The 25,242-nt window shown below is 44.9% G+C and overlaps 35 non-coding genes across 35 annotated transcripts; all 35 read right to left on the reverse strand.

Moving 5' to 3' along the window:
• Positions 1 to 1,567: 1,567 nt before the first annotated feature.
• Positions 1,568 to 1,639, reverse strand: TRNAA-UGC (transfer RNA alanine (anticodon UGC)). The gene has a single exon. It is a non-coding gene; the product is annotated as a tRNA-Ala (tRNA).
• A 2,562-nt stretch (positions 1,640 to 4,201) lies between these two features.
• On the reverse strand, positions 4,202 to 4,273 carry TRNAA-UGC (transfer RNA alanine (anticodon UGC)). The gene has a single exon. It is a non-coding gene; the product is annotated as a tRNA-Ala (tRNA).
• A 192-nt stretch (positions 4,274 to 4,465) lies between these two features.
• Positions 4,466 to 4,537, reverse strand: TRNAA-UGC (transfer RNA alanine (anticodon UGC)). The gene has a single exon. It is a non-coding gene; the product is annotated as a tRNA-Ala (tRNA).
• Positions 4,538 to 4,727: 190 nt separating this feature from the next.
• On the reverse strand, positions 4,728 to 4,799 carry TRNAA-UGC (transfer RNA alanine (anticodon UGC)). Its single transcript has one exon. It is a non-coding gene; the product is annotated as a tRNA-Ala (tRNA).
• Positions 4,800 to 4,990: 191 nt separating this feature from the next.
• Positions 4,991 to 5,062, reverse strand: TRNAA-UGC (transfer RNA alanine (anticodon UGC)). The gene has a single exon. It is a non-coding gene; the product is annotated as a tRNA-Ala (tRNA).
• Positions 5,063 to 5,122: 60 nt separating this feature from the next.
• Positions 5,123 to 5,194, reverse strand: TRNAA-UGC (transfer RNA alanine (anticodon UGC)). Its single transcript has one exon. It is a non-coding gene; the product is annotated as a tRNA-Ala (tRNA).
• Positions 5,195 to 5,646: 452 nt separating this feature from the next.
• Positions 5,647 to 5,718, reverse strand: TRNAA-UGC (transfer RNA alanine (anticodon UGC)). The gene has a single exon. It is a non-coding gene; the product is annotated as a tRNA-Ala (tRNA).
• Positions 5,719 to 6,305: 587 nt separating this feature from the next.
• TRNAA-AGC (transfer RNA alanine (anticodon AGC)) lies at positions 6,306 to 6,377 on the reverse strand. Its single transcript has one exon. It is a non-coding gene; the product is annotated as a tRNA-Ala (tRNA).
• Positions 6,378 to 9,861: 3,484 nt separating this feature from the next.
• Positions 9,862 to 9,933, reverse strand: TRNAA-UGC (transfer RNA alanine (anticodon UGC)). Its single transcript has one exon. It is a non-coding gene; the product is annotated as a tRNA-Ala (tRNA).
• Positions 9,934 to 10,125: 192 nt separating this feature from the next.
• Positions 10,126 to 10,197, reverse strand: TRNAA-UGC (transfer RNA alanine (anticodon UGC)). Its single transcript has one exon. It is a non-coding gene; the product is annotated as a tRNA-Ala (tRNA).
• Positions 10,198 to 10,387: 190 nt separating this feature from the next.
• On the reverse strand, positions 10,388 to 10,459 carry TRNAA-UGC (transfer RNA alanine (anticodon UGC)). Its single transcript has one exon. It is a non-coding gene; the product is annotated as a tRNA-Ala (tRNA).
• Positions 10,460 to 10,650: 191 nt separating this feature from the next.
• On the reverse strand, positions 10,651 to 10,722 carry TRNAA-UGC (transfer RNA alanine (anticodon UGC)). The gene has a single exon. It is a non-coding gene; the product is annotated as a tRNA-Ala (tRNA).
• A 189-nt stretch (positions 10,723 to 10,911) lies between these two features.
• TRNAA-UGC (transfer RNA alanine (anticodon UGC)) lies at positions 10,912 to 10,983 on the reverse strand. The gene has a single exon. It is a non-coding gene; the product is annotated as a tRNA-Ala (tRNA).
• A 587-nt stretch (positions 10,984 to 11,570) lies between these two features.
• Positions 11,571 to 11,642, reverse strand: TRNAA-AGC (transfer RNA alanine (anticodon AGC)). Its single transcript has one exon. It is a non-coding gene; the product is annotated as a tRNA-Ala (tRNA).
• Positions 11,643 to 13,016: 1,374 nt separating this feature from the next.
• Positions 13,017 to 13,088, reverse strand: TRNAA-UGC (transfer RNA alanine (anticodon UGC)). The gene has a single exon. It is a non-coding gene; the product is annotated as a tRNA-Ala (tRNA).
• A 1,641-nt stretch (positions 13,089 to 14,729) lies between these two features.
• On the reverse strand, positions 14,730 to 14,801 carry TRNAA-UGC (transfer RNA alanine (anticodon UGC)). Its single transcript has one exon. It is a non-coding gene; the product is annotated as a tRNA-Ala (tRNA).
• Positions 14,802 to 15,254: 453 nt separating this feature from the next.
• Positions 15,255 to 15,326, reverse strand: TRNAA-UGC (transfer RNA alanine (anticodon UGC)). Its single transcript has one exon. It is a non-coding gene; the product is annotated as a tRNA-Ala (tRNA).
• Positions 15,327 to 15,518: 192 nt separating this feature from the next.
• Positions 15,519 to 15,590, reverse strand: TRNAA-UGC (transfer RNA alanine (anticodon UGC)). Its single transcript has one exon. It is a non-coding gene; the product is annotated as a tRNA-Ala (tRNA).
• A 190-nt stretch (positions 15,591 to 15,780) lies between these two features.
• On the reverse strand, positions 15,781 to 15,852 carry TRNAA-UGC (transfer RNA alanine (anticodon UGC)). The gene has a single exon. It is a non-coding gene; the product is annotated as a tRNA-Ala (tRNA).
• Positions 15,853 to 16,043: 191 nt separating this feature from the next.
• Positions 16,044 to 16,115, reverse strand: TRNAA-UGC (transfer RNA alanine (anticodon UGC)). The gene has a single exon. It is a non-coding gene; the product is annotated as a tRNA-Ala (tRNA).
• A 60-nt stretch (positions 16,116 to 16,175) lies between these two features.
• On the reverse strand, positions 16,176 to 16,247 carry TRNAA-UGC (transfer RNA alanine (anticodon UGC)). The gene has a single exon. It is a non-coding gene; the product is annotated as a tRNA-Ala (tRNA).
• A 452-nt stretch (positions 16,248 to 16,699) lies between these two features.
• On the reverse strand, positions 16,700 to 16,771 carry TRNAA-UGC (transfer RNA alanine (anticodon UGC)). The gene has a single exon. It is a non-coding gene; the product is annotated as a tRNA-Ala (tRNA).
• Positions 16,772 to 18,280: 1,509 nt separating this feature from the next.
• On the reverse strand, positions 18,281 to 18,352 carry TRNAA-UGC (transfer RNA alanine (anticodon UGC)). The gene has a single exon. It is a non-coding gene; the product is annotated as a tRNA-Ala (tRNA).
• A 60-nt stretch (positions 18,353 to 18,412) lies between these two features.
• On the reverse strand, positions 18,413 to 18,484 carry TRNAA-UGC (transfer RNA alanine (anticodon UGC)). The gene has a single exon. It is a non-coding gene; the product is annotated as a tRNA-Ala (tRNA).
• A 982-nt stretch (positions 18,485 to 19,466) lies between these two features.
• TRNAA-UGC (transfer RNA alanine (anticodon UGC)) lies at positions 19,467 to 19,538 on the reverse strand. The gene has a single exon. It is a non-coding gene; the product is annotated as a tRNA-Ala (tRNA).
• A 452-nt stretch (positions 19,539 to 19,990) lies between these two features.
• On the reverse strand, positions 19,991 to 20,062 carry TRNAA-UGC (transfer RNA alanine (anticodon UGC)). Its single transcript has one exon. It is a non-coding gene; the product is annotated as a tRNA-Ala (tRNA).
• A 719-nt stretch (positions 20,063 to 20,781) lies between these two features.
• Positions 20,782 to 20,853, reverse strand: TRNAA-UGC (transfer RNA alanine (anticodon UGC)). Its single transcript has one exon. It is a non-coding gene; the product is annotated as a tRNA-Ala (tRNA).
• A 719-nt stretch (positions 20,854 to 21,572) lies between these two features.
• On the reverse strand, positions 21,573 to 21,644 carry TRNAA-UGC (transfer RNA alanine (anticodon UGC)). Its single transcript has one exon. It is a non-coding gene; the product is annotated as a tRNA-Ala (tRNA).
• A 60-nt stretch (positions 21,645 to 21,704) lies between these two features.
• Positions 21,705 to 21,776, reverse strand: TRNAA-UGC (transfer RNA alanine (anticodon UGC)). Its single transcript has one exon. It is a non-coding gene; the product is annotated as a tRNA-Ala (tRNA).
• Positions 21,777 to 22,228: 452 nt separating this feature from the next.
• Positions 22,229 to 22,300, reverse strand: TRNAA-UGC (transfer RNA alanine (anticodon UGC)). The gene has a single exon. It is a non-coding gene; the product is annotated as a tRNA-Ala (tRNA).
• Positions 22,301 to 23,546: 1,246 nt separating this feature from the next.
• TRNAA-UGC (transfer RNA alanine (anticodon UGC)) lies at positions 23,547 to 23,618 on the reverse strand. Its single transcript has one exon. It is a non-coding gene; the product is annotated as a tRNA-Ala (tRNA).
• Positions 23,619 to 23,678: 60 nt separating this feature from the next.
• TRNAA-CGC (transfer RNA alanine (anticodon CGC)) lies at positions 23,679 to 23,751 on the reverse strand. The gene has a single exon. It is a non-coding gene; the product is annotated as a tRNA-Ala (tRNA).
• Positions 23,752 to 24,600: 849 nt separating this feature from the next.
• Positions 24,601 to 24,672, reverse strand: TRNAA-UGC (transfer RNA alanine (anticodon UGC)). The gene has a single exon. It is a non-coding gene; the product is annotated as a tRNA-Ala (tRNA).
• A 60-nt stretch (positions 24,673 to 24,732) lies between these two features.
• Positions 24,733 to 24,804, reverse strand: TRNAA-CGC (transfer RNA alanine (anticodon CGC)). The gene has a single exon. It is a non-coding gene; the product is annotated as a tRNA-Ala (tRNA).
• A 192-nt stretch (positions 24,805 to 24,996) lies between these two features.
• On the reverse strand, positions 24,997 to 25,068 carry TRNAA-UGC (transfer RNA alanine (anticodon UGC)). The gene has a single exon. It is a non-coding gene; the product is annotated as a tRNA-Ala (tRNA).
• Between the last annotated feature and the right edge of the window lie 174 nt (positions 25,069 to 25,242).

Genomic DNA, 25,242 nt, shown 5'->3' on the forward strand with positions numbered 1-25,242 from the left:
TTGAACCCGGGACTTCTCACATGCAAAGCTAGCGCTCTTCCACTGATCAATATCCCCTTTGGATGTACAAGTAGAGATCATAGTAAAATTAAATACTTTTAGACTAAAACCGCGAAATCGAGATACCAGGGGGTTGAACCAGGGACTTCTCACATGCAAAGCGAGCGCTCTTCCACTGAGCTATATCCACTTCGGATGTACAAGTGGAGATCATTGCAAAATTAAATACTTTTAGACTAAACCCGCGAAATGGATATACCGGGGGTTGAACCCGGGACTTCTCACATGCAAAGCTAGCGCTCTTCCACTGAGCTATATCCACTTCGGATGTACAAGTGGAGATCATCGTAAAATTAAATACTTTTAGACTAAAACCGCGAAATAGAGATACCGGGGGTTGAACCCGGGACTTCTCACATGCAAAGCTAGCGCTCTTCTACTGATCTATATCCCCTTTGGATGTACAAGTAGAGATCATTGCAAAATTAAATACTTTTAGACTAAACCCGCGAAATGGATATACCGGGGGTTGAACCCGGGACTTCTCACATGCAAAGCTAGCGCTCTTCCACTGATCAATATCCCCTTTGGATGTACAAGTAGAGATCATAGTAAAATTAAATACTTTTAGACTAAAACCGCGAAATCGAGATACCAGGGGGTTGAACCAGGGACTTCTCACATGCAAAGCGAGCGCTCTTCCACTGAGCTATATCCACTTCGGATGTACAAGTGGAGATCATTGCAAAATTAAATACTTTTAGACTAAACCCGCGAAATGGATATACCGGGGGTTGAACCCGGGACTTCTCACATGCAAAGCTAGCGCTCTTCCATTGAGCTATATCCACTTCGGATGAACAAGTGGAGATCATCGTAAAATTAAATACTTTTAGACTAAAACCGCGAAATAGAGATACCGGGGGTTGAACCCGGAACTTCTCACATGCAGAGCGAGCGCTCTTCCATTGAGCTATATCCACTTCGGATGAACAAGTGGAGATCATTGCAAAATTAAATACTTTTAGACTAAACCTGCGAAATGGATATACCGGGGGTTAAAGCCGGGACTTCTCACATGCAAAGCTAGCGCTCTTCCACTGAGCTTTATCCACTTCGGATGTACAAGTGGAGATCATCGTAAAATTAAATACTTTTAGACTAAAACCGCGAAATAGTGATACCGGGGGTTGAACCCGGGACTTCTCACATGCAAAGCGAGCGCTCTTCCACCGATCTATATCCCTTTCGAATGTCCAAGTAGAGATCATCGAAAAATAAATACTTTTAAACTAATACCGCGAAATAGAGATACCGCGGGTTGAACCCGGGACTTCTCACATGCAAAGCGAGCGCTCTTCCACTGAGCTATATCCACTTCGGATGTACAAGTGGAGATCATCGTAAAATTAAATACTTTTAGACTAAAACCGCGAAATAGAGATACCGGGGGCTGAACCCGAGACTTCTCACATGCAAAGCGAGCGCTCTTCCACTGAGCTATATCCACTTCGGATGTACAAGTGGAGATCATCGTAAAAAATACTTTTAGACTTAAACCGCGAAATGGAGATACCGGGGGTTGAACCCGGGACTTCTGACATGCAAAGCGAGCGCTCTTCCACTGAGCTATATCCCCTTCGGATGTACAAGTGGAGATCATCGTAAAATTAAATACTTTTAGACTAAAACCGCGAAATGGAGATACCAAGGTTGAACCAGGGACTTCTCACATGCAAAGCGAGCGCTCTTCCACTGAGCTATATCCACTTTGGATGAACAAGTGGAGATCATTGCAAAATTAAATACTTTTAGACTAAACCTGCGAAATGGATATACCGGGGGTTAAAGCCGGGACTTCTCACATGCGAAACGAGCGCTCTTCCACCGATCTATATCCCTTTCGGATGTACAAGTGGAGATCATCGTAAAATTAAATACTTTTAGACTAAAACCGCGAAATGGAGATACCGGGGGTTGAACCAGGGACTTCTCACATGCAAAGCGAGCTTTCTTCCACTGAGCTATATCCACTTAGAATGAACAAGTGGAGATCATTGCAAAATTAAATACTTTTAGACTAATACCGCGAAATAGAGATACCGCGGGTTGAACCCGGGACTTCTCACATGCAAAGCGAGCGGTCTTCCACTGAGCTATATCCAATTCGGATGTACCAGTGGAGATCATCGTAAAATTAAATACTTTTAGACTAAAACCGCGAAATGGAGATACCGGGGGTTGAACCCAGGACTTCTCACATGCAAAGCTAGCGCTATTCCAATGAGCTTTATCCACTTCGGATGTACAAGTGGAGATCATCGTAAAATTAAATACTTTTAGACTAAAACCGCGAAATAGTGATACCGGGGGTTGAACCCGGGACTTCTCACATGCAAAGCGAGCGCTCTTCCACCGATCTATATCCCTTTCGGATGTCCAAGTAGAGATCATCGAAAAATAAATACTTTTAGACTAATACCGCGAAATAGAGATACCGCGGGTTGAACCCGGGACTTCTCACATGCAAAGCGAGCGCTCTTCCACTGAGCTATATCCACTTCGGATGTACAAGTGGAGATCATCGTAAAATTAAATACTTTTAGACTAAAACCGCGAAATAGTGATACCGGGGGTTGAACCCGGGACTTCTCACATGCAAAGCGAGCGCTCTTCCACCGATCTATATCCCTTTCGGATGTCCAAGTAGAGATCATCGAAAAATAAATACTTTTAGACTAATACCGCGAAATAGAGATACCGCGGGTTGAACCCGGGACTTCTCACATGCAAAGCGAGCGCTCTTCCACTGAGCTATATCCACTTCGGATGTACAAGTGGAGATCATCGTAAAATTAAATACTTTTAGACTAAAACCGCGAAATAGAGATACCGGGGGCTGAACCCGAGACTTCTCACATGCAAAGCGAGCGCTCTTCCACTGAGCTATATCCCCTTCGGATGTACAAGTGGAGATCATCGTAAAATTAAATACTTTTAGACTAAAACCGCGAAATGGATATACCGGGGGTTAAAGCCGGGACTTCTCACATGCGAAACGAGCGCTCTTCCACCGATCTATATCCCTTTCGGATGTACAAGTAGAGAGCATCGATAAAATGAATACTTTTAGACTAAAACCGCGAAATGGAGATACCGCGGGTTGATCCCCGGAATTCTCACATGCAAAGCGAGCGCTCTTCCACTGAGCTATATCCCCTTCGGATGTACAAGTGGAGTTCATCGTAAAATTAAATACTTTTAGACTAAAACCGCGAAATAGAGATACCGCGGGTTGAACCCGGGACTTCTCACATGCAAAGCGAGCGCTCTTCCACCGATCTATATCCCTTTCGGGTGTACAAGTAGAGATCATCGAAAAATAAATACTTTTAGACTAAAACCGCGAAATAGATATACCAGGGGGTTGAACCAGGGACTTCTCACATGCAAAGCGAGCGCTCTTCCACTGAGCTATATCCACTTCGGATGTACAAGTGGAGATCATTGCAAAATTAAATACTTTTAGACTAAACCCGCGAAATGGATATACCGGGGGTTGAACCCGGGACTTCTCACATGCAAAGCTAGCGCTCTTCCACTGAGCTATATCCACTTCGGATGTACAAGTGGAGATCATCGTAAAATTAAATACTTTTAGACTAAAACCGCGAAATAGAGATACCGGGGGTTGAACCCGGGACTTCTCACATGCAAAGCGAGCGCTCTTCCATTGAGCTATATCCACTTCGGATGAACAAGTGGAGATCATCGTAAAATTAAATACTTTTAGACTAAAACCGCGAAATAGAGATACCGGGGGTTGAACCCGGGACTTCTCACATGCAGAGCGAGCGCTCTTCCATTGAGCTATATCCACTTCGGATGAACAAGTGGAGATCATTGCAAAATTAAATACTTTTAGACTAAACCTGCGAAATGGATATACCGGGGGTTAAAGCCGGGACTTCTCACTTGCAAAGCTAGCGCTCTTCCAATGAGCTTTATCCACTTCGGATGTACAAGTGGAGATCATCGTAAAATTAAATACTTTTAGACTAAAACCGGGAAATAGAGATACCGGGGGCTGAACCCGAGACTTCTCACATGCAAAGCGAGCGCTCTTCCAATGAGCTATATCCACTTCGGATGTACAAGTGGAGATCATCGTAAAAAATACTTTTATACTAAAACCGCGAAATGGAGATACCGGGGGTTGAACCCGGGACTTCTCACATGCAAAGCGAGCGCTCTTCCACTGAGCTATATCCCCTTCGGATGTACAAGTGGAGATCATCGTAAAATTAAATACTTTTAGACTAAAACCGCGAAATGGATATACCGGGGGTTGAACCAGGGACTTCTCCCATGCAAAGCTAGCGCTCTTCCACTGAGCTTTATCCACTTCGGATGTACAAGTGGAGATCATCGTAAAATTAAATACTTTTAGACTAAAACCGCGAAATAGAGATACCGGGGGTTGAACCCGGGACTTCTCACATGCAAAGCGAGCGCTCTTCCACTGAGCTATATCACCTTCGGATGTACAAGTGGAGATCATTGTAAAATTAAATACTTTTAGACTAAAACCGCGAAATGGAGATACCAGGGGTTGAACCCGGGACTTCTCACATGCAAAGCTAGCGCTCTTCCAATGAGCTTTATCCACTTCGGATGTACAAGTGGAGATCATCGTAAAAAAATACTTTTAGACTAAAACCGCGAAATGGAGATACCGGGGGTTGAACCCGGGACTTCTCACATGCAAAGCGAGCGCTCTTCCACTGAGCTATATCCCCTTCGGATGTACAAGTGGAGATCATCGTAAAATTAAATACTTTTAGACTAAAACCGCGAAATGGAGATACCGGGGGTTGAACCAGGGACTTCTCACATGCGAAACGAGCGCTCTTCCACCGATCTATATCCCTTTCGGATGTCCAAGTAGAGATCATCGAAAAATAAATACTTTTAGACTAATACCGCGAAATAGAGATACCGCGGGTTGAACCCGGGACCTCTCACATGCAAAGCGAGCGCTCTTCCACTGAGCTATATCCCCTTCCGATGTACAAGTGGAGATCATCGTAAAATTAAATACTTTTAGACTAAAACCGCGAAATGGAGATACCGGGGGTTGAACCCGGGACTTCTCACATGCATAGCGAGCGCTCTTCCACTGAGCTATATCCCCTTCGGATGTACAAGTGGAGATCATCGTAAAATTAAATACTTTTAGACTAAAACCGCGAAATGCATATACCGGGGGTTGAACCCGGGACTTCTCACATGCAGAGTTAGCGCTCTTCCACTGATCTATATCCCCTTAGGATGTCCAAGTAGAGATCATCGAAAAATAAATACTTTTAGACTAATACCGCGAAATAGAGATACCGCGGGTTGAACCCGGGACTTCTCACATGCAAAGCGAGCGCTCTTCCACTGAGCTATATCCCCTTCCGATGTACAAGTGGAGATCATCGTAAAATTAAATACTTTTAGACTAAAACCGGGAAATAGAGATACCGGGGGCTGAACCCGAGACTTCTCACATGCAAAGCGAGCGCTCTTCCACTGAGCTATATCCACTTCGGATGTACAAGTGGAGATCATCGTAAAAAATACTTTTAGACTAAAACCGCGAAATGGAGATACCGGGGGTTGAACCCGGGACTTCTCACATGCAAAGCGAGTGCTCTTCCACTGATCTATATCCCCTTCGGATGTACAAGTGGAGATCATCGTAAAATTAAATACTTTTAGACTAAAACCGCGAAATAGAGATACCGGGGGTTGAACCCGGGACTTCTCACATGCAAAGCGAGCGCTCTTCCACTGATCTATATCCACTTCGGATGTACAAGTGGAGATCATTGCAAAATTAAATACTTTTAGACTAAACCTGCGAAATGGATATACCGGGGGTTAAAGCCGGGACTTCTCACATGCGAAACGAGCGCTCTTCCACCGATCTATATCCCTTTCGGATGTCCAAGTAGAGATCATCGAAAAATAAATACTTTTAGACTAATACCGCGAAATAGAGATACCGCGGGTTGAACCCGGGACTTCTCACATGCAAAGCGAGCGCTCTTCCACTGAGCTATATCCACTTCGGATGTACAAGTGGAGATCATCGTAAAATTAAGTACTTTTAAACTAAAACCGCGAAATGCATATACCGGGGGTTGAACCCGGGACTTCTCACATGCAAAGCTAGCGCTCTTCCACTGAGCTTTATCCACTTCGGATGTACAAGTGGAGATCATCGTAAAATTAAATACTTTTAGACTAAAACCGCGAAATAGAGATACCGGGGGTTGAACCCGGGACTTCTCACATGCTAAGCGAGCGCTCTTCCACTGAGCTATATCCCCTTCGGATGGACAAGTGGAGATCATAGTAAAATTAAATACTTTTAGACTAAAACCGCGAAATGGAGATACCGGGGGTTGAACCCGGGACTTCTCACATGCAAAGCGAGCGCTCTTCCACCGATCTATATCCCCTTCGGATGTACAAGTAGAGAGCATCGATAAAATGAATACTTTTAGACTAAAACCGCGAAATGGAGATACCGGGGGCTGAACCCGGGACTTCTCACATGCGAAGCGAGCGCACTTCCACTGATCTATATCCCCTACGGATGTACAAGTGGAGATCATCGTAAAATTAAATACTTTTAGACTAAAACCGCGAAATGGAGATACCGGGGGTTGAACCCGGGACTTCTCACATGCGAAGCGAGCGCTCTTCCACCGATCTATAACCCCTTCGGATGTACAAGTAGAGAGCATCGATAAAATGAATACTTTTAGACTAAAACCGCGAAATGGAGATACCGGGGCTGAACCCGGGACTTCTCACATGCGAAGCGAGCGCACTTCCACTGATCTATATCCCCTTCGGATGTACAAGTAGAGATCATAGTAAAATTAAATACTTTTAGACTAAACCCGCGAAATGGATATACCGGGGGTTAAAGCCGGGACTTCTCACATGCGAAACGAGCGCTCTTCCACCGATCTATATCCCTTTCGGATGTCCAAGTAGAGATCATCGAAAAATAAATACTTTTAGACTAATACCGCGAAATAGAGATACCGCGGGTTGAACCCGGGACTTCTCACATGCAAAGCGAGCGCTCTTCCACTGAGCTATATCCACTTCGGATGTACAAGTGGAGATCATCGTAAAATTAAATACTTTTAGACTAAAACCGCGAAATAGAGATACCGGGGGCTGAACCCGAGACTTCTCACATGCAAAGCGAGCGCTCTTCCACTGAGCTATATCCACTTCGGATGTACAAGTGGAGATCATCGTAAAATTAAATACTTTTAGACTAAAACCGCGAAATAGTGATACCGGGGGTTGAACCCGGGACTTCTCACATGCAAAGCGAGCGCTCTTCCACCGATCTATATCCCTTTCGGATGTCCAAGTAGAGATCATCGAAAAATAAATACTTTTAGACTAATACCGCGAAATAGAGATACCGCGGGTTGAACCCGGGACTTCTCACATGCAAAGCGAGCGCTCTTCCACTGAGCTATATCCCCTTCGGATGTACAAGTGGAGATCATCGTAAAATTAAATACTTTTAGACTAAAACCGCGAAATGGAGATACCGGGGGTTGAACCAGGGACTTCTCACATGCAAAGCGAGCTTTCTTCCACTGAGCTATATCCACTTAGAATGAACAAGTGGAGATCATTGCAAAATTAAATACTTTTAGACTAATACCGCGAAATAGAGATACCGCGGGTTGAACCCGGGACTTCTCACATGCAAAGCGAGCGGTCTTCCACTGAGCTATATCCAATTCGGATGTACCAGTGGAGATCATCGTAAAATTAAATACTTTTAGACTAAAACCGCGAAATGGAGATACCGGGGGTTGAACCCAGGACTTCTCACATGCAAAGCTAGCGCTATTCCAATGAGCTTTATCCACTTCGGATGTACAAGTGGAGATCATCGTAAAATTAAATACTTTTAGACTAAAACCGCGAAATAGTGATACCGGGGGTTGAACCCGGGACTTCTCACATGCAAAGCGAGCGCTCTTCCACCGATCTATATCCCTTTCGGATGTCCAAGTAGAGATCATCGAAAAATAAATACTTTTAGACTAATACCGCGAAATAGAGATACCGCGGGTTGAACCCGGGACTTCTCACATGCAAAGCGAGCGCTCTTCCACTGAGCTATATCCACTTCGGATGTACAAGTGGAGATCATCGTAAAATTAAATACTTTTAGACTAAAACCGCGAAATAGTGATACCGGGGGTTGAACCCGGGACTTCTCACATGCAAAGCGAGCGCTCTTCCACCGATCTATATCCCTTTCGTATGTCCAAGTAGAGATCATCGAAAAATAAATACTTTTAGACTAATACCGCGAAATAGAGATACCGCGGGTTGAACCCGGGACTTCTCACATGCAAAGCGAGCGCTCTTCCACTGAGCTATATCCACTTCGGATGTACAAGTGGAGATCATCGTAAAATTAAATACTTTTAGACTAAAACCGCGAAATAGAGATACCGGGGGCTGAACCCGAGACTTCTCACATGCAAAGCGAGCGCTCTTCCACTGAGCTATATCCCCTTCGGATGTACAAGTGGAGATCATCGTAAAATTAAATACTTTTAGACTAAAACCGCGAAATGGATATACCGGGGGTTAAAGCCGGGACTTCTCACATGCGAAACGAGCGCTCTTCCACCGATCTATATCCCTTTCGGATGTACAAGTAGAGAGCATCGATAAAATGAATACTTTTAGACTAAAACCGCGAAATGGAGATACCGCGGGTTGATCCCCGGAATTCTCACATGCAAAGCGAGCGCTCTTCCACTGAGCTATATCCCCTTCGGATGTACAAGTGGAGTTCATCGTAAAATTAAATACTTTTAGACTAAAACCGCGAAATAGAGATACCGCGGGTTGAACCCGGGACTTCTCACATGCAAAGCGAGCGCTCTTCCACCGATCTATATCCCTTTCGGGTGTACAAGTAGAGATCATCGAAAAATAAATACTTTTAGACTAAAACCGCGAAATAGATATACCAGGGGGTTGAACCAGGGACTTCTCACATGCAAAGCGAGCGCTCTTCCACTGAGCTATATCCACTTCGGATGTACAAGTGGAGATCATTGCAAAATTAAATACTTTTAGACTAAACCCGCGAAATGGATATACCGGGGGTTGAACCCGGGACTTCTCACATGCAAAGCTAGCGCTCTTCCACTGAGCTATATCCACTTCGGATGTACAAGTGGAGATCATCGTAAAATTAAATACTTTTAGACTAAAACCGCGAAATAGAGATACCGGGGGTTGAACCCGGGACTTCTCACATGCAAAGCGAGCGCTCTTCCATTGAGCTATATCCACTTCGGATGAACAAGTGGAGATCATCGTAAAATTAAATACTTTTAGACTAAAACCGCGAAATAGAGATACCGGGGGTTGAACCCGGGACTTCTCACATGCAGAGCGAGCGCTCTTCCATTGAGCTATATCCACTTCGGATGAACAAGTGGAGATCATTGCAAAATTAAATACTTTTAGACTAAACCTGCGAAATGGATATACCGGGGGTTAAAGCCGGGACTTCTCACTTGCAAAGCTAGCGCTCTTCCAATGAGCTTTATCCACTTCGGATGTACAAGTGGAGATCATCGTAAAATTAAATACTTTTAGACTAAAACCGGGAAATAGAGATACCGGGGGCTGAACCCGAGACTTCTCACATGCAAAGCGAGCGCTCTTCCAATGAGCTATATCCACTTCGGATGTACAAGTGGAGATCATCGTAAAAAATACTTTTATACTAAAACCGCGAAATGGAGATACCGGGGGTTGAACCCGGGACTTCTCACATGCAAAGCGAGCGCTCTTCCACTGAGCTATATCCCCTTCGGATGTACAAGTGGAGATCATCGTAAAATTAAATACTTTTAGACTAAAACCGCGAAATGGATATACCGGGGGTTGAACCAGGGACTTCTCCCATGCAAAGCTAGCGCTCTTCCACTGAGCTTTATCCACTTCGGATGTACAAGTGGAGATCATCGTAAAATTAAATACTTTTAGACTAAAACCGCGAAATAGAGATACCGGGGGTTGAACCCGGGACTTCTCACATGCAAAGCGAGCGCTCTTCCACTGAGCTATATCACCTTCGGATGTACAAGTGGAGATCATTGTAAAATTAAATACTTTTAGACTAAAACCGCGAAATGGAGATACCAGGGGTTGAACCCGGGACTTCTCACATGCAAAGCTAGCGCTCTTCCAATGAGCTTTATCCACTTCGGATGTACAAGTGGAGATCATCGTAAAAAAATACTTTTAGACTAAAACCGCGAAATGGAGATACCGGGGGTTGAACCCGGGACTTCTCACATGCAAAGCGAGCGCTCTTCCACTGAGCTATATCCCCTTCGGATGTACAAGTGGAGATCATCGTAAAATTAAATACTTTTAGACTAAAACCGCGAAATGGAGATACCGGGGGTTGAACCAGGGACTTCTCACATGCGAAACGAGCGCTCTTCCACCGATCTATATCCCTTTCGGATGTCCAAGTAGAGATCATCGAAAAATAAATACTTTTAGACTAATACCGCGAAATAGAGATACCGCGGGTTGAACCCGGGACCTCTCACATGCAAAGCGAGCGCTCTTCCACTGAGCTATATCCCCTTCCGATGTACAAGTGGAGATCATCGTAAAATTAAATACTTTTAGACTAAAACCGCGAAATGGAGATACCGGGGGTTGAACCCGGGACTTCTCACATGCATAGCGAGCGCTCTTCCACTGAGCTATATCCACTTCGGATGTACAAGTGGAGATCATCGTAAAAAATACTTTTAGACTAAAACCGCGAAATGGAGATACCGGGGGTTGAACCCGGGACTTCTCACATGCAAAGCGAGTGCTCTTCCACTGATCTATATCCCCTTCGGATGTACAAGTGGAGATCATCGTAAAATTAAATACTTTTAGACTAAAACCGCGAAATAGAGATACCGGGGGTTGAACCCGGGACTTCTCACATGCAAAGCGAGCGCTCTTCCACTGATCTATATCCACTTCGGATGTACAAGTGGAGATCATTGCAAAATTAAATACTTTTAGACTAAACCTGCGAAATGGATATACCGGGGGTTAAAGCCGGGACTTCTCACATGCGAAACGAGCGCTCTTCCACCGATCTATATCCCTTTCGGATGTCCAAGTAGAGATCATCGAAAAATAAATACTTTTAGACTAATACCGCGAAATAGAGATACCGCGGGTTGAACCCGGGACTTCTCACATGCAAAGCGAGCGCTCTTCCACTGAGCTATATCCACTTCGGATGTACAAGTGGAGATCATCGTAAAATTAAGTACTTTTAAACTAAAACCGCGAAATGCATATACCGGGGGTTGAACCCGGGACTTCTCACATGCAAAGCTAGCGCTCTTCCACTGAGCTTTATCCACTTCGGATGTACAAGTGGAGATCATCGTAAAATTAAATACTTTTAGACTAAAACCGCGAAATAGAGATACCGGGGGTTGAACCCGGGACTTCTCACATGCTAAGCGAGCGCTCTTCCACTGAGCTATATCCCCTTCGGATGGACAAGTGGAGATCATAGTAAAATTAAATACTTTTAGACTAAAACCGCGAAATGGAGATACCGGGGGTTGAACCCGGGACTTCTCACATGCAAAGCGAGCGCTCTTCCACCGATCTATATCCCCTTCGGATGTACAAGTAGAGAGCATCGATAAAATGAATACTTTTAGACTAAAACCGCGAAATGGAGATACCGGGGGCTGAACCCGGGACTTCTCACATGCGAAGCGAGCGCACTTCCACTGATCTATATCCCCTACGGATGTACAAGTGGAGATCATCGTAAAATTAAATACTTTTAGACTAAAACCGCGAAATGGAGATACCGGGGGTTGAACCCGGGACTTCTCACATGCGAAGCGAGCGCTCTTCCACCGATCTATAACCCCTTCGGATGTACAAGTAGAGAGCATCGATAAAATGAATACTTTTAGACTAAAACCGCGAAATGGAGATACCGGGGCTGAACCCGGGACTTCTCACATGCGAAGCGAGCGCACTTCCACTGATCTATATCCCCTTCGGATGTACAAGTAGAGATCATAGTAAAATTAAATACTTTTAGACTAAACCCGCGAAATGGATATACCGGGGGTTAAAGCCGGGACTTCTCACATGCGAAACGAGCGCTCTTCCACCGATCTATATCCCTTTCGGATGTCCAAGTAGAGATCATCGAAAAATAAATACTTTTAGACTAATACCGCGAAATAGAGATACCGCGGGTTGAACCCGGGACTTCTCACATGCAAAGCGAGCGCTCTTCCACTGAGCTATATCCACTTCGGATGTACAAGTGGAGATCATCGTAAAATTAAATACTTTTAGACTAAAACCGCGAAATAGAGATACCGGGGGCTGAACCCGAGACTTCTCACATGCAAAGCGAGCGCTCTTCCACTGAGCTATATCCACTTCGGATGTACAAGTGGAGATCATCGTAAAATTAAATACTTTTAGACTAAAACCGCGAAATAGTGATACCGGGGGTTGAACCCGGGACTTCTCACATGCAAAGCGAGCGCTCTTCCACCGATCTATATCCCTTTCGGATGTCCAAGTAGAGATCATCGAAAAATAAATACTTTTAGACTAATACCGCGAAATAGAGATACCGCGGGTTGAACCCGGGACTTCTCACATGCAAAGCGAGCGCTCTTCCACTGAGCTATATCCACTTCGGATGTACAAGTGGAGATCATCGTAAAATTAAATACTTTTAGACTAAAACCGCGAAATAGAGATACCGGGGGCTGAACCCGAGACTTCTCACATGCAAAGCGAGCGCTCTTCCACCGAGCTATATCCACTTCGGATGTACAAGTGGAGATCATCGTAAAAAATACTTTTAGACTTAAACCGCGAAATGGAGATACCGGGGGTTGAACCCGGGACTTCTCACATGCAAAGCGAGCGCTCTTCCACTGAGCTATATCCCCTTCGGATGTACAAGTGGAGATCATCGTAAAATTAAATACTTTTAGACTAAAACCGCGAAATGGATATACCGGGGGTTAAAGCCGGGACTTCTCACATGCGAAACGAGCGCTCTTCCACCGATCTATATCCCTTTCGGATGTACAAGTAGAGAGCATCGATAAAATGAATACTTTTAGACTAAAACCGCGAAATGGAGATACCGCGGGTTGATCCCCGGAATTCTCACATGCAAAGCGAGCGCTCTTCCACTGAGCTATATCCCCTTCGGATGTACAAGTGGAGTTCATCGTAAAATTAAATACTTTTAGACTAAAACCGCGAAATAGAGATACCGCGGGTTGAACCCGGGACTTCTCACATGCAAAGCGAGCGCTCTTCCACCGATCTATATCCCTTTCGGGTGTACAAGTAGAGATCATCGAAAAATAAATACTTTTAGACTAAAACCGCGAAATCGATATACCAGGGGGTTGAACCAGGGACTTCTCACATGCAAAGCGAGCGCTCTTCCACTGAGCTATATCCACTTCGGATGTACAAGTGGAGATCATCGTAAAATTAAATACTTTTAGACTAAAACCGCGAAATGGATATACCGGGGGTTGAACCCGGGACTTCTCACATGCAAAGCTAGCGCTCTTCCACTGAGCTATATCCACTTCGGATGTACAAGTGGAGATCATCGTAAAATTAAATACTTTTAGACTAAAACCGCGAAATAGAGATACCGCGGGTTGAACCCGGGACTTCTCACATGCAAAGCGAGCGCTCTTCCACCGATCTATATCCCTTTCGGGTGTACAAGTAGAGATCATCGAAAAATAAATACTTTTAGACTAAAACCGCGAAATCGATATACCAGGGGGTTGAACCAGGGACTTCTCACATGCAAAGCGAGCGCTCTTCCACTGAGCTATATCCACTTCGGATGTACAAGTGGAGATCATCGTAAAATTAAATACTTTTAGACTAAACCCGCGAAATGGATATACCGGGGGTTGAACCCGGGACTTCTCACATGCAAAGCTAGCGCTCTTCCACTGAGCTATATCCACTTCGGATGTACAAGTGGAGATCATCGTAAAATTAAATACTTTTAGACTAAAACCGCGAAATAGAGATACCGGGGGTTGAACCCGGGACTTCTCACATGCAAAGCGAGCGCTCTTCCATTGAGCTATATCCACTTCGGATGAACAAGTGGAGATCATCGTAAAATTAAATACTTTTAGACTAAAACCGCGAAATAGAGATACCGGGGGTTGAACCCGGGACTTCTCACATGCAGAGCGAGCGCTCTTCCATTGAGCTATATCCACTTCGGATGAACAAGTGGAGATCATTGCAAAATTAAATACTTTTAGACTAAACCTGCGAAATGGATATACCGGGGGTTAAAGCCGGGACTTCTCACTTGCAAAGCTAGCGCTCTTCCAATGAGCTTTATCCACTTCGGATGTACAAGTGGAGATCATCGTAAAATTAAATACTTTTAGACTAAAACCGGGAAATAGAGATACCGGGGGCTGAACCCGAGACTTCTCACATGCAAAGCGAGCGCTCTTCCAATGAGCTATATCCACTTCGGATGTACAAGTGGAGATCATCGTAAAAAATACTTTTATACTAAAACCGCGAAATGGAGATACCGGGGGTTGAACCCGGGACTTCTCACATGCAAAGCGAGCGCTCTTCCACTGAGCTATATCCCCTTCGGATGTACAAGTGGAGATCATCGTAAAATTAAATACTTTTAGACTAAAACCGCGAAATAGAGATACCGGGGGTTGAACCCGGGACTTCTCACATGCAGAGCGAGCGCTCTTCCATTGAGCTATATCCACTTCGGATGAACAAGTGGAGATCATTGCAAAATTAAATACTTTTAGACTAAACCTGCGAAATGGATATACCGGGGGTTAAAGCCGGGACTTCTCACTTGCAAAGCTAGCGCTCTTCCAATGAGCTTTATCCACTTCGGATGTACAAGTGGAGATCATCGTAAAATTAAATACTTTTAGACTAAAACCGGGAAATAGAGATACCGGGGGCTGAACCCGAGACTTCTCACATGCAAAGCGAGCGCTCTTCCAATGAGCTATATCCACTTCGGATGTACAAGTGGAGATCATCGTAAAAAATACTTTTATACTAAAACCGCGAAATGGAGATACCGGGGGTTGAACCCGGGACTTCTCACATGCAAAGCGAGCGCTCTTCCACTGAGCTATATCCCCTTCGGATGTACAAGTGGAGATCATCGTAAAATTAAATACTTTTAGACTAAAACCGCGAAATGGATATACCGGGGGTTGAACCAGGGACTTCTCCCATGCAAAGCTAGCGCTCTTCCACTGAGCTTTATCCACTTCGGATGTACAAGTGGAGATCATCGTAAAATTAAATACTTTTAGACTAAAACCGCGAAATAGAGATACCGGGGGTTGAACCCGGGACTTCTCACATGCAAAGCGAGCGCTCTTCCACTGAGCTATATCACCTTCGGATGTACAAGTGGAGATCATTGTAAAATTAAATACTTTTAGACTAAAACCGCGAAATGGAGATACCAGGGGTTGAACCCGGGACTTCTCACATGCAAAGCTAGCGCTCTTCCAATGAGCTTTATCCACTTCGGATGTACAAGTGGAGATCATCGTAAAAAAATACTTTTAGACTAAAACCGCGAAATGGAGATACCGGGGGTTGAACCCGGGACTTCTCACATGCAAAGCGAGCGCTCTTCCACTGAGCTATATCCCCTTCGGATGTACAAGTGGAGATCATCGTAAAATTAAATACTTTTAGACTAAAACCGCGAAATGGAGATACCGGGGGTTGAACCAGGGACTTCTCACATGCGAAACGAGCGCTCTTCCACCGATCTATATCCCTTTCGGATGTCCAAGTAGAGATCATCGAAAAATAAATACTTTTAGACTAATACCGCGAAATAGAGATACCGCGGGTTGAACCCGGGACCTCTCACATGCAAAGCGAGCGCTCTTCCACTGAGCTATATCCCCTTCCGATGTACAAGTGGAGATCATCGTAAAATTAAATACTTTTAGACTAAAACCGCGAAATGGAGATACCGGGGGTTGAACCCGGGACTTCTCACATGCATAGCGAGCGCTCTTCCACTGAGCTATATCCCCTTCGGATGTACAAGTGGAGATCATCGTAAAATTAAATACTTTTAGACTAAAACCGCGAAATGCATATACCGGGGGTTGAACCCGGGACTTCTCACATGCAGAGTTAGCGCTCTTCCACTGATCTATATCCCCTTAGGATGTCCAAGTAGAGATCATCGAAAAATAAATACTTTTAGACTAATACCGCGAAATAGAGATACCGCGGGTTGAACCCGGGACTTCTCACATGCAAAGCGAGCGCTCTTCCACTGAGCTATATCCCCTTCCGATGTACAAGTGGAGATCATCGTAAAATTAAATACTTTTAGACTAAAACCGGGAAATAGAGATACCGGGGGCTGAACCCGAGACTTCTCACATGCAAAGCGAGCGCTCTTCCACTGAGCTATATCCACTTCGGATGTACAAGTGGAGATCATCGTAAAAAATACTTTTAGACTAAAACCGCGAAATGGAGATACCGGGGGTTGAACCCGGGACTTCTCACATGCAAAGCGAGTGCTCTTCCACTGATCTATATCCCCTTCGGATGTACAAGTGGAGATCATCGTAAAATTAAATACTTTTAGACTAAAACCGCGAAATAGAGATACCGGGGGTTGAACCCGGGACTTCTCACATGCAAAGCGAGCGCTCTTCCACTGATCTATATCCACTTCGGATGTACAAGTGGAGATCATTGCAAAATTAAATACTTTTAGACTAAACCTGCGAAATGGATATACCGGGGGTTAAAGCCGGGACTTCTCACATGCGAAACGAGCGCTCTTCCACCGATCTATATCCCTTTCGGATGTCCAAGTAGAGATCATCGAAAAATAAATACTTTTAGACTAATACCGCGAAATAGAGATACCGCGGGTTGAACCCGGGACTTCTCACATGCAAAGCGAGCGCTCTTCCACTGAGCTATATCCACTTCGGATGTACAAGTGGAGATCATCGTAAAATTAAGTACTTTTAAACTAAAACCGCGAAATGCATATACCGGGGGTTGAACCCGGGACTTCTCACATGCAAAGCTAGCGCTCTTCCACTGAGCTATATCCCCTTCGGATGGACAAGTGGAGATCATAGTAAAATTAAATACTTTTAGACTAAAACCGCGAAATGGAGATACCGGGGGTTGAACCCGGGACTTCTCACATGCAAAGCGAGCGCTCTTCCACCGATCTATATCCCCTTCGGATGTACAAGTAGAGAGCATCGATAAAATGAATACTTTTAGACTAAAACCGCGAAATGGAGATACCGGGGGCTGAACCCGGGACTTCTCACATGCGAAGCGAGCGCACTTCCACTGATCTATATCCCCTACGGATGTACAAGTGGAGATCATCGTAAAATTAAATACTTTTAGACTAAAACCGCGAAATGGAGATACCGGGGGTTGAACCCGGAACTTCTCACATGCGAAGCGAGCGCTCTTCCACCGATCTATAACCCCTTCGGATGTACAAGTAGAGAGCATCGATAAAATGAATACTTTTAGACTAAAACCGCGAAATGGAGATACCGGGGCTGAACCCGGGACTTCTCACATGCGAAGCGAGCGCACTTCCACTGATCTATATCCCCTTCGGATGTACAAGTAGAGATCATAGTAAAATTAAATACTTTTAGACTAAACCCGCGAAATGGATATACCGGGGGTTAAAGCCGGGACTTCTCACATGCGAAACGAGCGCTCTTCCACCGATCTATATCCCTTTCGGATGTACAAGTAGAGATCATCGAAAAATAAATACTTTTAGACTAATACCGCGAAATAGAGATACCGCGGGTTGAACCCGGGACTTCTCACATGCAAAGCGAGCGCTCTTCCACTGAGCTATATCCACTTCGGATGTACAAGTGGAGATCATCGTAAAATAAAATACTTTTAGACTAAAACCGCGAAATGGAGATACCGGAGGTTGAACCCGGGACTTCTCACATGCAAAGCTAGCGCTCTTCCACTGAGCTTTATCCACTTCGGACGTACAAGTGGAGATCATCGTAAAATTAAATACTTTTAGACTAAAAACGCGAAATAGAGATACCGGGGGTTGAACCCGGGACTTCTCACATGCAAAGCGAGCGCTCTTCCACTGAGCTATATCCCCTTCGGCTGGACAAGTGGAGATCATCGTAAAATTAAATAATTTTAGACTAAAACCGCGAAATGGAGATACCGGGGGTTGAACCCGGGACTTCTCACATGCATAGCGAGCGCTCTTCCACTGAGCTATATCCCCTTCGGATGTACAAGTGGAGATCATCGTAAAATTAAATACTTTTAGACTAAAACCGCGAAATGCATATACCGGGGGTTGAACCCGGGACTTCTCACATGCAGAGTTAGCGCTCTTCCACCGATCTATATCCCCTTCGGATGTACAAGTAGAGAGCATCGATAAAATGAATACTTTTAGACTAAAACCGCGAAATGGAGATACCGGGGGCTGAACCCGGGACTTCTCACATGCGAAGCGAGCGCACTTCCACTGATCTATATCCCCTACGGATGTACAAGTGGAGATCATCGTAAAATTAAATACTTTTAGACTAAAACCGCGAAATGGAGATACCGGGGGTTGAACCCGGGACTTCTCACATGCGAAGCGAGCGCTCTTCCACCGATCTATAACCCCTTCGGATGTACAAGTAGAGAGCATCGATAAAATGAATACTTTTAGACTAAAACCGCGAAATGGAGATACCGGGGCTGAACCCGGGACTTCTCACATGCGAAGCGAGCGCACTTCCACTGATCTATATCCCCTTCGGATGTACAAGTAGAGATCATAGTAAAATTAAATACTTTTAGACTAAACCCGCGAAATGGATATACCGGGGGTTAAAGCCGGGACTTCTCACATGCGAAACGAGCGCTCTTCCACCGATCTATATCCCTTTCGGATGTACAAGTAGAGATCATCGAAAAATAAATACTTTTAGACTAATACCGCGAAATAGAGATACCGCGGGTTGAACCCGGGACTTCTCACATGCAAAGCGAGCGCTCTTCCACTGAGCTATATCCACTTCGGATGTACAAGTGGAGATCATCGTAAAATAAAATACTTTTAGACTAAAACCGCGAAATGGAGATACCGGAGGTTGAACCCGGGACTTCTCACATGCAAAGCTAGCGCTCTTCCACTGAGCTTTATCCACTTCGGACGTACAAGTGGAGATCATCGTAAAATTAAATACTTTTAGACTAAAAACGCGAAATAGAGATACCGGGGGTTGAACCCGGGACTTCTCACATGCAAAGCGAGCGCTCTTCCACTGAGCTATATCCCCTTCGGATGTACAAGTGGAGATCATCGTAAAATTAAATACTTTTAGACTAAAACCGCGAAATGCATATACCGGGGGTTGAACCCGGGACTTCTCACATGCAGAGTTAGCGCTCTTCCACTGATCTATATCCCCTTAGGATGTCCAAGTAGAGATCATCGAAAAATAAATACTTTTAGACTAATACCGCGAAATAGAGATACCGCGGGTTGAACCCGGGACTTCTCACATGCAAAGCGAGCGCTCTTCCACTGAGCTATATCCCCTTCCGATGTACAAGTGGAGATCATCGTAAAATTAAATACTTTTAGACTAAAACCGGGAAATAGAGATACCGGGGGCTGAACCCGAGACTTCTCACATGCAAAGCGAGCGCTCTTCCACTGAGCTATATCCACTTCGGATGTACAAGTGGAGATCATCGTAAAAAATACTTTTAGACTAAAACCGCGAAATGGAGATACCGGGGGTTGAACCCGGGACTTCTCACATGCAAAGCGAGTGCTCTTCCACTGATCTATATCCCCTTCGGATGTACAAGTGGAGATCATCGTAAAATTAAATACTTTTAGACTAAAACCGCGAAATGGATATACCGGGGGTTAAAGCCGGGACTTCTCACATGCGAAACGAGCGCTCTTCCACCGATCTATATCCCTTTCGGATGTCCAAGTAGAGATCATCGAAAAATAAATACTTTTAGACTAATACCGCGAAATAGAGATACCGCGGGTTGAACCCGGGACTTCTCACATGCAAAGCGAGCGCTCTTCCACTGAGCTATATCCACTTCGGATGTACAAGTGGAGATCATCGTAAAATTAAGTACTTTTAAACTAAAACCGCGAAATGCATATACCGGGGGTTGAACCCGGGACTTCTCACATGCAAAGCTAGCGCTCTTCCACTGAGCTTTATCCACTTCGGATGTACAAGTGGAGATCATCGTAAAATTAAGTACTTTTAAACTAAAACCGCGAAATGGAGATACCGGGGGTTGAACCCGGGACTTCTCACATGCAAAGCGAGCGCTCTTCCACCGATCTATATCCCCTTCGGATGTACAAGTAGAGAGCATCGATAAAATGAATACTTTTAGACTAAAACCGCGAAATGGAGATACCGGGGGCTGAACCCGGGACTTCTCACATGCGAAGCGAGCGCACTTCCACTGATCTATATCCCCTACGGATGTACAAGTGGAGATCATCGTAAAATTAAGTACTTTTAAACTAAAACCGCGAAATGCATATACCGGGGGTTGAACCCGGGACTTCTCACATGCAAAGCGAGCGCTCTTCCACTGAGCTATATCCACTTCGGATGTACAAGTGGAGATCATCGTAAAATTAAGTACTTTTAAACTAAAACCGCGAAATGGAGATACCGGGGGTTGAACCCGGGACTTCTCACATGCAAAGCGAGCGCTCTTCCACCGATCTATATCCCCTTCGGATGTACAAGTAGAGAGCATCGATAAAATGAATACTTTTAGACTAAAACCGCGAAATGGAGATACCGGGGGCTGAACCCGGGACTTCTCACATGCGAAGCGAGCGCACTTCCACTGATCTATATCCCCTACGGATGTACAAGTGGAGATCATCGTAAAATTAAATACTTTTAGACTAAAACCGCGAAATGGAGATACCGGGGGTTGAACCCGGGACTTCTCACATGCGAAGCGAGCGCTCTTCCACCGATCTATAACCCCTTCGGATGTACAAGTAGAGAGCATCGATAAAATGAATACTTTTAGACTAAAACCGCGAAATGGAGATACCGGGGCTGAACCCGGGACTTCTCACATGCGAAGCGAGCGCACTTCCACTGATCTATATCCCCTTCGGATGTACAAGTAGAGATCATCGTAAAATTAAGTACTTTTAAACTAAAACCGCGAAATGCATATACCGGGGGTTGAACCCGGGACTTCTCACATGCAAAGCTAGCGCTCTTCCACTGAGCTTTATCCACTTCGGATGTACAAGTGGAGATCATCGTAAAATTAAATACTTTTAGACTAAAACCGCGAAATAGAGATACCGGGGGTTGAACCCGGGACCTCTCACATGCAAAGCGAGCGCTCTTCCACTGAGCTATATCCCCTTCCGATGTACAAGTGGAGATCATCGTAAAATTAAATACTTTTAGACTAAAACCGCGAAATGGAGATACCGGGGGTTGAACCCGGGACTTCTCACATGCATAGCGAGCGCTCTTCCACTGAGCTATATCCCCTTCGGATGTACAAGTGGAGATCATCGTAAAATTAAATACTTTTAGACTAAAACCGCGAAATGCATATACCGGGGGTTGAACCCGGGACTTCTCACATGCAGAGTTAGCGCTCTTCCACTGATCTATATCCCCTTAGGATGTCCAAGTAGAGATCATCGAAAAATAAATACTTTTAGACTAATACCGCGAAATAGAGATACCGCGGGTTGAACCCGGGACTTCTCACATGCAAAGCGAGCGCTCTTCCACTGAGCTATATCCCCTTCCGATGTACAAGTGGAGATCATCGTAAAATTAAATACTTTTAGACTAAAACCGGGAAATAGAGATACCGGGGGCTGAACCCGAGACTTCTCACATGCAAAGCGAGCGCTCTTCCACTGAGCTATATCCACTTCGGATGTACAAGTGGAGATCATCGTAAAAAATACTTTTAGACTAAAACCGCGAAATGGAGATACCGGGGGTTGAACCCGGGACTTCTCACATGCAAAGCGAGTGCTCTTCCACTGATCTATATCCCCTTCGGATGTACAAGTGGAGATCATCGTAAAATTAAATACTTTTAGACTAAAACCGCGAAATAGAGATACCGGGGGTTGAACACGGGACTTCTCACATGCAAAGCGAGCGCTCTTCCACTGAGCTATATCCACTTCGGATGTACAAGTGGAGATCATCGTAAAATTAAGTACTTTTAAACTAAAACCGCGAAATGCATATACCGGGGGTTGAACCCGGGACTTCTCACATGCAAAGCTAGCGCTCTTCCACTGAGCTTTATCCACTTCGGATGTACAAGTGGAGATCATCGTAAAATTAAATACTTTTAGACTAAAACCGCGAAATGGAGATACCGGGGGTTGAACCCGGGACTTCTCACATGCAAAGCGAGCGCTCTTCCACCGATCTATATCCCCTTCGGATGTACAAGTAGAGAGCATCGATAAAATGAATACTTTTAGACTAAAACCGCGAAATGGAGATACCGGGGGCTGAACCCGGGACTTCTCACATGCGAAGCGAGCGCACTTCCACTGATCTATATCCCCTACGGATGTACAAGTGGAGATCATCGTAAAATTAAATACTTTTAGACTAAAACCGCGAAATGGAGATACCGGGGGTTGAACCCGGGACTTCTCACATGCGAAGCGAGCGCTCTTCCACCGATCTATAACCCCTTCGGATGTACAAGTAGAGAGCATCGATAAAATGAATACTTTTAGACTAAAACCGCGAAATGGAGATACCGGGGCTGAACCCGGGACTTCTCACATGCGAAGCGAGCGCACTTCCACTGATCTATATCCCCTTCGGATGTACAAGTAGAGATCATAGTAAAATTAAATACTTTTAGACTAAACCCGCGAAATGGATATACCGGGGGTTAAAGCCGGGACTTCTCACATGCGAAACGAGCGCTCTTCCACCGATCTATATCCCTTTCGGATGTACAAGTAGAGATCATCGAAAAATAAATACTTTTAGACTAATACCGCGAAATAGAGATACCGCGGGTTGAACCCGGGACTTCTCACATGCAAAGCGAGCGCTCTTCCACTGAGCTATATCCACTTCGGATGTACAAGTGGAGATCATCGTAAAATAAAATACTTTTAGACTAAAACCGCGAAATGGAGATACCGGAGGTTGAACCCGGGACTTCTCACATGCAAAGCTAGCGCTCTTCCACTGAGCTTTATCCACTTCGGACGTACAAGTGGAGATCATCGTAAAATTAAATACTTTTAGACTAAAAACGCGAAATAGAGATACCGGGGGTTGAACCCGGGACTTCTCACATGCAAAGCGAGCGCTCTTCCACTGAGCTATATCCCCTTCGGCTGGACAAGTGGAGATCATCGTAAAATTAAATAATTTTAGACTAAAACCGCGAAATGGAGATACCGGGGGTTGAACCCGGGACTTCTCACATGCGAAGCGAGCGCTCTTCCACTGAGCTATATCCACCTCGGATGTACAAGTGGAGATCATTGCAAAATTAAATACTTTTAGACTAAACCCGCGAAATGGATATACCGGGGGTTAAAGCCGGGACTTCTCACATGCGAAGCGAGCGCTCTTCCACTGAGCTATATCCACTTCGGATGTCGAAGTAGAGATCATCGTAAAAATAAATACTTTTAGACTAAAACCGCGAAATGGAGATACCGGGGGTTGAACCCGGGACTTCTCACATGCGAAGCGAGCGCTCTTCCACCGATCTATAACCCCTTCGGATGTACAAGTAGAGAGCATCGATAAAATGAATACTTTTAGACTAAAACCGCGAAATGGAGATACCGGGGCTGAACCCGGGACTTCTCACATGCGAAGCGAGCGCACTTCCACTGATCTATATCCCCTTCGGATGTACAAGTAGAGATCATAGTAAAATTAAATACTTTTAGACTAAACCCGCGAAATGGATATACCGGGGGTTAAAGCCGGGACTTCTCACATGCGAAACGAGCGCTCTTCCACCGATCTATATCCCTTTCGGATGTACAAGTAGAGATCATCGAAAAATAAATACTTTTAGACTAATACCGCGAAATAGAGATACCGCGGGTTGAACCCGGGACTTCTCACATGCAAAGCGAGCGCTCTTCCACTGAGCTATATCCACTTCGGATGTACAAGTGGAGATCATCGTAAAATTAAATACTTTTAGACTAAAACCGCGAAATGGAGATACCGGAGGTTGAACCCGGGACTTCTCACATGCAAAGCTAGCGCTCTTCCACTGAGCTTTATCCACTTCGGACGTACAAGTGGAGATCATCGTAAAATTAAATACTTTTAGACTAAAAACGCGAAATAGAGATACCGGGGGTTGAACCCGGGACTTCTCACATGCAAAGCGAGCGCTCTTCCACTGAGCTATATCCCCTTCGGCTGGACAAGTGGAGATCATCGTAAAATTAAATACTTTTAGACTAAAACCGCGAAATGGAGATACCGGGGGTTGAACCCGGGACTTCTCACATGCGAAGCGAGCGCTCTTCCACTGAGCTATATCCACTTCGGATGTACAAGTGGAGATCATTGCAAAATTAAATACTTTTAGACTAAACCCGCGAAATGGATATACCGGGGGTTAAAGCCGGGACTTCTCACATGCGAAGCGAGCGCTCTTCCACTGAGCTATATCCACTTCGGATGTCGAAGTAGAGATCATCGTAAAAATAAATACTTTTAGACTAAAACCGCGAAATGGAGATACCGGGGGTTGAACCCGGGACTTCTCACATGCAAAGCGAGCGCTCTTCCACTGAGCTATATCCCCTTCGGATGTACAAGTGTAGATCATCGTAAAATTAAATACTTTTAGACTAAAACCGCGAAATAGAGATACCGCGGGTTGAACCCGGGACTTCTCACATGCAAAGCGAGCGCTCTTCCACTGGGCTATATCCACTTCGGATGTACAAGTGGAGATCATCGTAAAATTAAATACTTT

Source organism: Phalangium opilio, unplaced genomic scaffold (genome assembly GCF_054372755.1).
Source record: "Phalangium opilio isolate 3A_F unplaced genomic scaffold, DU_Popi_V2 ptg000060l_1, whole genome shotgun sequence".
In the NCBI taxonomy this organism is placed as follows: Eukaryota; Metazoa; Arthropoda; class Arachnida; order Opiliones; family Phalangiidae; genus Phalangium; species Phalangium opilio.